This window comes from Cervus elaphus, chromosome X (genome assembly GCF_910594005.1).
Source record: "Cervus elaphus chromosome X, mCerEla1.1, whole genome shotgun sequence".
Classification (NCBI taxonomy): Eukaryota; Metazoa; Chordata; class Mammalia; order Artiodactyla; family Cervidae; genus Cervus; species Cervus elaphus.
The window spans coordinates 115,100,657-115,110,290 of record NC_057848.1 but is presented as its reverse complement, the minus strand read 5'-3'; the positions used below and the strand labels follow the sequence as shown (position 1 = coordinate 115,110,290).

General features: G+C 35.9%; 1 long non-coding RNA gene across 1 annotated transcript in view; it reads right to left on the bottom strand.

The window, feature by feature from the left end:
* Positions 1–2,480: 2,480 nt before the first annotated feature.
* The window catches only part of LOC122689264, a 322,723-nt gene continuing 315,569 nt past the window's right edge, over positions 2,481–9,634 (bottom strand). Inside the window, exon 3 of the long non-coding RNA XR_006339782.1 lies at positions 2,481–2,518. This is a non-coding gene — a long non-coding RNA (uncharacterized LOC122689264). The remainder of the gene's footprint in view (positions 2,519–9,634) is intronic.

The window sequence follows — 9,634 nt, the reverse complement described above, 5'->3', positions numbered from 1 at the left end:
CTGTCTTCCCTTTACTCTTTCTTTTTCTGTGACTGTCATATTATATTATATACTTTTTTCTGCTTGATGATGTCCCACAAGTCTCTTTGGCTCTTTTCCATTTTCTTAATTCCTTAGCTCTTTCAACTTGATCATTTCAACTGTCTTTTCTTCATATTTGCTGATTCTTTTTATCTGCTTCCTCAAATCTGCTGTCAAATTTCTCTAGTGAAGATTTTATTTTGGTTTTTATTTATTAGCATTGGAGTTTCCATTTGGTCCATTATAAAAATTTTTATCTCTTAATATTCTTATTTTATTAATAAATCATTTTGGATTTTCTTTAATTTTTGCCTGTGTTTTCCCTTAGTACTTTAGGTATATTTAAGAAAATAACTTTTAATTTTTTTGTTTGGTAAATCAATTGTCTGGGCTTCCATGCAGATGGCTTTTGCCAATTTAACTTTTCTCTTTGTGCCATGTTTACCTTGTTTCTTTTTGTGTCTCGTAATTTTTGTTGAAAACTGGGCATTTGATTATTATAACAAAATAACTGAAAATTAGATTCCCTTCTCATCATTTGATTTTTTAAATTATTTAATTCTATAGTATATTTATTTTGAGACTTTTTCAAACTATTTTAATAAAAGTTTTTCTTGTCATGTGCACTCACCAATATCTTTGTTAATTTTAATTTCTTATTATTTTTATTGATTTATTTATTTTATTTTTTTCCATTTATTTTTATTAGTTGGAGGCTAATTACTTTACAATATTCTGATGGCTTTTGCCATACATCAACGTGAATCAATCACGGGTATACATGTGTCCCCCCATCATGAATCCGCCTCCCACCTCCCTCCCCACCCTATCCCTCTGGATTGTCCCAGAACACAGACTTTGAGTGCTCTGCTTCATGCATCAAACTTGCACTGGTCATCTATTTTACATATTATAATATACATGTTTCAGTGCTATCCTCTCAGAACATTCCACCCTCACCTCCCACAGAGTCCAAAAGTCTGTTCTTTACATCTGTGTCTCTTTTGCTGCCCTACATGTAGGATTGTCATTACCATCTTTCTAAATTCCGTATAGATGCATTAATATACAGTATTTGTCTTCTCTTTCTGACTTACTTTACTGTGTATGACAGGTTCCAGGTTCATCCACCTCATTAGAACTGATTCAAATGTGTTCCATTTTATATAAGTAATATTCTATTGTGTATATGTACCACAACCTCCTTATTCATTCATCTGCTGATGAACATCTAGGCTGCTTCCATGTCCTAGATATTATAAATAGTGCTGCAATGATTATTGAGGTACATGTGGTTTTCTAGGGGTGTATGCCCAGTAGTGGGATTGTTGGGTCATACGGCAGTTCTATTCCCAGATTTTTTTAAGGGATCTCCACACTGTTCTCCATAATGGCTGTGCTAGTTTGCATTCTCACCAACAGTGTAAGAGGGTTCCCCTTTCTTCACATCCTCTTTAACATTTATTGTTTGTAGAGTTTTTGATGATGGCCATTCTGACAGGTGTGAGATTGATTTGCATTTCTCTAAAAATGAGTGATGTTGAGCATCTTTTCATGTGCTTGTTAGCCATCTTTAGAGAAATGTCTGTTTAGTTCTTTTGCCCAGTTTTTCATTGGCCTGTTTGCATGTTAAACTGGTGTTTTGGCAGAGATTTCCTTCAAAGCTAAAAGCTCAAACAAGCAAAAAGAAAAAGAAAAAACTGATATCTCCCAGTCTTTGCAGACTGACTCTGTTCTGAGTCAACCCTTCTGCAAATAACTAGACTTTCTCTGAACTCAGGGGCTCAAGGATCAGTCCGAGGTAGAAGGTTAAGGTCTTTTCATGTCTTATTTGAGCATGTGTCTTCTCTGGACCTGCACATACTTTCTAAAGTTCCACATACACATGGTTGCTTTTGAATGTCTTAAATTTTGAGGCTCATCTCAGTTTCTCCTCCAGGCCTTTGATATTCTATTGTATGTCTCCACCTGTAACTCTTTGCCACAAATATCGGTGGATTTGTAATACCATTACAGCTTTTAAAAGCAGTGTCTGCCAGTTCCCATCCCTGTTTCAGTTTTGCAAGACCAAAAGGTTAGTCCTTCAGTTAGCTCCCAGACAGGGTAGAAGAGTTGTACACTGTAACTTGCAAATTATGCCTTTCTTTTGAGGTGGAGAACTAGAAACTGACCAACTGCTTATCAAGACCACATTCCTCATCACACAAGGGAGAGTATGGGGGACAGTTTAAAAACTCCTAAGATTTTCCCACTGTTTTGAAGATAGTTTTTTTCCTTGTTTGGGAATTTTCTTCATTGCTGTAATTTTTTAATTAATACTTCTGAAACTTTTACTACCATGTTATACATTTTTATATTTATTTATTTTTAATTGACCGATACTTGCTTTATAATACTGTGTTGATTTCTACCATACATCAACATGAATCAGCCATAAGTATACAATTGTCCACTCTATCTTGAGATTCCCTTCCACCTCCTACCCATTTCCACCCATCTAAGTTTTCACAGAGCATTGGTTTGGGTTCCCTGAGTCATACAGCAAATTCCCATTGGCTCTCTAATTAATATATGGTAGTGTATATGTTTCCATGCTACTCTCTCCATTCGTCCCACACTCTTCTTTCTCCCCACAGCCCATGTCCATAAATCTATTCACTATATCTGCATCTACAATGCTTCCCTGCAAGTAGGTTCATCAGCACCATCTTTCTGGATTAATATATAGCACGAATGTCACAACATCAGACAACACCTGTTTTTTTTTTCTTTCTAAATTAAGTCACTCTGCATAATAGGCTCTAGGTTCATCCACCTCTTAGAACTGATTCAAATGCATTGTTTTTTATGCCTGAGTAATATTTCATTGTATATATGTCCACAGTTTCTTTATCCATTCACCTGCTGATGGACATCTAGGTTGCTTCCATGTCCTAGCCATTATAAATAATTCTGCAGTGAACATCGGGGTACATGAGTCTTTCTTGATTTGTGGTTTCTTCAGCGTATATGCCAATAGTGGGATTGCTGTGTCAAATAGTAGTTTCATTCCCAGTTGTTTTTTTTTTTTAAGGAATCTCTATACTGTCTTCCATAGTGGCTGTATTAATTTACATTCCCACCAACAGTGCAAGCGGGTTCCCTTTTCTCTGCACCTTCTCCAGCATTTATTGTTTGTGGCTTTTTTGATGTAGGTCACTGTGAGGTGACCAGTGTGAGGTGATATCTCATTGCAGGTTTGAGTTTCTTTGCTAATGAGTGATGTTGGGCATCTTTTCATGTGTTTATTAGCTATCTGTATGTCTTCTTAGGAGAAATATCTGTTCAGTCTTTTGCCCAATTTTTGATTGAGTTGTTTGTTTTTCTGGTATTAAGTTGGATGAGCTGCTTGTGTATTTTGGAAATTAATCTTTGTCAGTTGTTTCATTTGCTATTATTTTCTCCCATTCTGAGGGTTGTCTTTTCACCTTTATAGTTTTCTTTGCTGTGTAAAGCTTTTAAGTTTAATTAGGTCTCAGTTGTTTATTTTTGTTTTTATTTCCATTACTATAGGAGGTGTGCAATAGAGGATCTTGCTATGATTTATGTAATTGAGTGTTCCTCCTATGTTTTCCTCTGAGAGTTTTATAGTTTCTGATCTTACATTTAGATCTTTAAACCATTTCGAGTTTATCTTGAAGTATGGTGTTAGGGAGTGCGCTAATTTCATCCTTGTATACATAGCTCTCCAGTTCTCCCAGCACTGCTTGTTAAAGAGATTATATTTTCCCCATTGTATATTCTTCCTCTTTTGTCAAAATAAGGTGCCCATATGTGTGTGGATTTATGTATGCGTTTTCTATCTTTTACCATTTTTATATTTCTGCTTTTGTTACAGTACCATACTCTCTTGATGACTGTAACAATGTAGTATAATCTGATGTCAGGAAGGTTGATTCCTTCAACTCCATTCTTCTTTCTCAAGATTCCTTTGGCAAAACAATTAAGAAAGAACATACACATCAATAATTACTTTACATGAAAATGGATTAAATGCTCCAACCAAAAGATACAGGCTGGCTGAAAAGATAAAAAAAAAAAATCCACATACATATGCTGTCTACAAGAGACCCACTTCAGACCTAGAGACACATACAGACTGAGCTGATGGAAAGTGAGATGATGGAAAAAGATATTACATGAAAACACAAATCAAAAAAATGCAAGTGTAACAATTATTGTATCAGACAATATAGACTCCAAAATAACAAACATTAGAAAAGATAAGAAAGGAAACTACATACTGATCTGGGAATCAATTAAAGAAGATATAACAATTGCAAATATTTATGTACCCAATATAAGAGCACCTCAATACATGAGACAAACACTAACAGACATAAAAGGGGAAATTTACAGTAAAAAAAAAATAAATAATAATAGTAGGGGACTTTAACACCACACTTACACCAAAGGACAGATCATAAAAGAGAAAACCAATGAGGAAACACAAGCCTTAAAATGACACATTAGGCCAGATCAATCTAACTGATATCTTCAGGACATTCCATCCAAATGCAGAAGAATACAGTTTATCCTCAAGTGCATATGGAACATTCTCCAAGATAGATCACATCTTGACTCACAAATCAAGCCTTGGTAAATTTAAGAAAATTTACATCTTATCAAGCATCTTTTCTGAGCACAGTGCTATGAGACTAGTTATCAATTACAGGGAGAAAAGCTGTAAAAACCACAAACATTAACATTAAAAAATATATTTCTAGATAACTAACAGGATACTGAATAAATAAAAGAGGAAATTTAAAAAATACCTAGAAACAAATGACAATGAAAATACAATGATTCAAAACCTGTGCAGGTAGCAAGGGCAGTTGTAAGAGAGCATTTTATTGCAATACAATACTACCTCAATAACAACAACAACAAAAAAAACACATCAAAAAGTCAATCAAACCTTACACCTAAAGCAAATGGAAAGAGAAGAACAAAAATCACCAATGTTAGCTGAAGGAAAGAAATCATAAAGAGCAGAAATAAAGGAAAAAGACATGAAGGAATACCAATAAAAATCAATAAAATTAAAAGCTGTTTATAAACAAAATTGACAAGCCATTAGCCAGATTTATCAAGAACAAATTTCAGAAGACTCAAATCAACAAAATTAGAAATGAAAAAGGAGAGGTTACAACTGACAATGGAGAATCACATAGAATCATAGACTATCATAAACAACTATATGCCAATAAAATGGACAACCTGGAAGAAATGAATAGATAATTAGCAAAGTTCAACCTTCCAGGAATGAATCAAGAAGAAATAGTAATTTTGAATAAGCCAATCACAAGAACTGAAGTCAAAACTGTGATTTAAAAAAAAAAAATCTCCCCAAAACAAAAGCTCAGGGCCAGATGGCTCCAAAGTTAAAATATGTTAAACATTTAAAGGAGAGTTAAGTCTATCCTTCTCAAGCTCTTACAAAAAGTTGCAGAAGGAACACTTCCAAACTCATACTACAAGGCCACAGTCACCCTGGTACCAAAACTAGTAAAACATGCCACACAAAAAAAGAAAATTACAGGCCTATATCACTGATGATCATAGGTGCAAATATCCTCAACAAAATTCTAGTGAACAGAATCCAAAAACACATTAAAAAGGGTCATACACTATGATCGTCAGGTTTATCCAAGGGATACAGGAATTCCTCAATATACACAAATTAATCATTGTGATAACAATATTTACAAATTAAAATATAAAAATCACATGATTATCTCAATAGATGCAGCAAAAGCCTTTGACAAAATTCAGTACCCATTTACGACAAAAACTCTCCAGAAAGAGGGCATAGAAGAAACCTAACAACATGATAAAGTCCATATATGATAAACCCACAGCAAACATTATTCTCAACAGTGGAAAGCTGAAAGTACCTCATCTAAGATCAAGAACAAGACAAGGGTGCCCACTCTTGTCACTATTATTCAACACAATTTTGGAAGTCCTAGGCACAGTAATATGGCAATATAAATAAATAAAAGGCATCCAGTTTGGAAAAAAAGAAGTAAAACTCTCATTCTATGCAGATGACATGATACTATACATATAAAACCCTAAAGTAATATCAAAAAATATTTAGAGCTAATCAGTGAATTTAGAAAATCACAGGATACAAAATCAATACACAGAAATCTGTTTCATTCAGAAGTGAAAATTCTGAAAGAGATATTAAAGAATTAATCTCATTCACCATTGCAACAAAAAGAATAAAATACCTAGAAATAAACTAACCTAAGCAGACAAAAGGGCTATATAAACTATAAGACATTGTTGAAAGAAATCAAAGACAACATATATTGTGAAAATAACTATACAACCCAAAGCAATCTATAGATTCAATGCAATCTCTATCAAATTATCAATGGCATTTTTCACAGAACCAGAAAAAAAAGAATTCAAAATTTTTAAAGAAACACAAAAGATCCCCTTTACCCAAACCAATCTTGAGAAAGAAGAATGGGGCTGGAGGAATCAACCTTCCTGACTTCAGATAATACTACAAAGCTACAGTCATCAAGATATTATGGCACTGGCAGCAAAACAGAAATATGGACCAATGGAACAAGATAGAAAGCCCAGAGGTAAATCCATACACCTATGGGCACCTTATCTTTGATAAAGGAGGCAAGAATATACAATGGAGAAAAGATTCTCTTCAATAAATGGTGCTGGGAAAACTGGCCTGATACATGTAAAAGAGAGAAACTAGAACATTTCCTAATACCATACACCAAGATAAACTCAAAATGTGTTAAAAACCTAAATTTAAGACCAGAAACTCTAAAATTCTTAGAGAAAAGCATAGGCAGAAGACCCTTTAATATAAATCACAGTAAGATCCTCTATGACTCACCTCCTAGAGTAATGGAAATAAAAATAAGTGGGTCCAAATTAAACTTAAACACTTTTACAAAGCAAAGGATATTATATACAGGAGAAAAAGACAAACCTCTGAATTGGAGAAAATAATTACAAATGAAAAAAATTAATCTCTACAATATATAAGCAGCTCATGAAGCTCAATCCCAGAAAAAAAGCAACAACAACCTAATATAAAGGGGGCAGAGGAGACATTTCTCCAAAGAAAACACACAGATGGCTAAAAAAAAAAACACTTGAAAAATGCTTAACATAATTTATTATTACAGAAATGCGAATGAAAACTACAATGAAGTATCATCTCATACCAGTCAGAATGGCCATCATCAAAACATCTACAAGAAATAAATGCTGGAGAGGATGGGGAAAAAATGGGACCACTCTTGCCCTGTTGGTAGGAATGTAAATTAATACAGCCACCAAGGAGAAGGAGATTTCTTTAAAAACTAGGAATAAAACTACCTTAGGACCCAGCAATCCCACTACTGGACATATACCCTGAGAAAATCATAATGGAAAGACACATGTATGCCAATGTTCATTGCAGCACTATTTGCAATAGCCAGGAAATGAAAGAAACTTAGACATCCATTGACAGATGAATAAAGGAATTGTGGTGCATATATATAATATTATTGAATATTACTCAGCCATATAAAGGAACGAATTCGAGTCAGTTCTAGTGAAATGGATGAACCTAGAGCCTGTAATATAGGGTGTAGTAAGTCAGAAAATAAGTCAGAAAGAAAATCAGACACTGTATATTAGAGCACATATATGAAATCTTGAAAAATGGTACTGATAAACCTATTTACAGGACAGGGATAAAGACTCACATGTAGAGAATAGATTTATGGACACAGCAGGGGCAGGAGAGCATGAGACAAATTGAAGAGTTAGAAACTCTTCAAAGAGTAGCATTGAAATATATACATTGAAAGAGTAGCATTGAAATATATATATTCAGTTCAGTTAGTTCAGTTCAGTCACTCAGTCGTGTCTGACTCTTTGCGACCCCATGAATTGCAGCACGCCAGGCCTCCCTGTCCATCACCAAATTCAAGAGTTTAGTCAAACTCATGCCCGTCGAGTCGGTGATGCCATCCAGCCATCTCATCCTCTGTCGCCCCCTTCTCCTCCTGCCCCGAACCCCTCCCAGCATCAGGGTCTTTTCCAATGAGTCAGCTCTTCTCATGAGGTGGCCAAAGTACTGGAGCTTCAGCCTCAGCATCAGTCCTTCGAATGAACACCCAGGACTGATCTCCTTTAGGATGGACTGGTTGGATCTCCTTGCAGTCCAAGGGACTCTCAAGAGTCTTCTCCAACACCACAGTTCAAAAGCATCAGTTTTTCAGTGCTCAGCTTTCTACACAGTCCAACTCTCACATCCATACATGACCACTGGAAAAACCATAGCTTTGACTAGATGGACCTGGTTGGCAAAGTAATGTCTCTGCTTTTTAATATGCTATCTAGGTTGGACAAAACTGTTCTTCCCAGGAGCAAGCATATTTTAATTTCATGGCTTTAGTCACCATCTGCAGTGATTTTGCAGCCCCAAAAATAAAGCCTGACACTGTTTCTACTGTCTCCCCATCTCTTTCCCATGAGGTGATGGGACCAGATACCTTGATCTTAGTTTTCTGAATGTTAAGTTTTAAGCCAACTTTTTAACTCTCTTTCACTTTCATCAAGAGGCTTTTTAGTTCCTCTTCACTTTCTGCCATAAGGGTGGTGTCATCTGCAGATCTGAGGTTATTGAGATTTCTCCCGGCAATCTTGATTCCAGCTTGTTCTTCTTCCAGCCCAGCGTTTCTCATGATGTACTCTGAATATAAGTTAAATAAGCAGGGTGACAATATAGAGCCTTGACGAACTCCTTTTCCTATTTGGAACCAGTCTGTTGTTCCATGCCCAGTTCTAACTGTTGCTTCCTGACCTGCATACAGGTTTCTCAAGAGGCAGGTCAGGTGGTCTGGTATTCCCATCTCTTTCAGAATTTTCCACAGTTTATTGCGATTCACACAGTCAAAGGCTTTGGTGTAGTCAATAAAGCAGAAATAGATGTTTTTTTCTGGAAATCTCTTGCTTTTCGATGAACCAGCAGATATTAGCAATTTGATCACTGGTTCCTCTGCCTTTTCTAAAACCAACTTGAACATCTGGAAGTTCACGGTTCATGTATTGCTGAAGCCTGGCTTGGATAATTTTGAGCACTACGTTACTAGCATGTGCTGCTGCTGCTGCTGCTAAGTCGCTTCAGTCGTGTCCGACTCTGTGCAACCCCATAGACGGCAGACCACCAGGCTCCCCTGTGTGAGATGAGTGCAATTGTATGGTAGTTTGAGCATTCTTTTGGATTGCCTTTCTTAGGGATTGGGATGAAAACTGACCTTTTCCAGTCCTGTGGCCACTGCTGAGTTTTCCAAATTTGCTAGCATATTGAATGCAGCACTTTCATAGCATCATCTTTCAGGATTTGAAATAGCTCAACTGGAATTCCATCACATCCGCTAGCTTTGTTCATAGTGATGCTTTCTAAGGCCCACTTGACTTCACATTCCAGGATGTCTGGCTCTAGGTGAGTGATCACACCATTGTCATTATCTGGGTCATGAAGATCTTTTTTGTATAGTTCTTCTGTGTATTCTTGCCACCTCTTCTTAATATC